Source organism: Etheostoma spectabile, chromosome 1, assembly GCF_008692095.1.
Source record: "Etheostoma spectabile isolate EspeVRDwgs_2016 chromosome 1, UIUC_Espe_1.0, whole genome shotgun sequence".
In the NCBI taxonomy this organism is placed as follows: domain Eukaryota; kingdom Metazoa; phylum Chordata; class Actinopteri; order Perciformes; family Percidae; genus Etheostoma; species Etheostoma spectabile.
Window position 1 is genome coordinate 12,126,546 of NC_045733.1, and position 225 is coordinate 12,126,770.

A 225-nucleotide genomic window follows, 5' to 3' on the forward strand; every position below is an offset into this window, starting at 1 on the left:
GATCTCTCCTCTACTCTCTCTCCTCTTACTCTCCGCGCTGCCCTGCCACACAGCGGCGCCGGTCCACACTTCTGACATTTGTCTACATAAATAACATAAGAAGAATGTAGCATAATATGGATGTGACAGGCGTTATAAAAAGCCTATGTGAAAATAAAATATGTTTTGGTTAAAATCAACAAATAATCGTGATAATTAATTGTGATCACAATATTGATTAAAATA

At 36.9% G+C, this 225-nt stretch overlaps 1 protein-coding gene and 1 long non-coding RNA gene across 4 annotated transcripts in view; one reads left to right on the top strand and one right to left on the bottom strand.

Moving 5' to 3' along the window:
- Window positions 1-225, bottom strand: part of ankrd11 (ankyrin repeat domain 11) — a 117,894-nt gene that overhangs the window by 68,816 nt on the left and 48,853 nt on the right. The window lies entirely within an intron of this gene.
- The window catches only part of LOC116691025 (uncharacterized), a 16,254-nt gene that overhangs the window by 637 nt on the left and 15,392 nt on the right, over window positions 1-225 (top strand). The window lies entirely within an intron of this gene.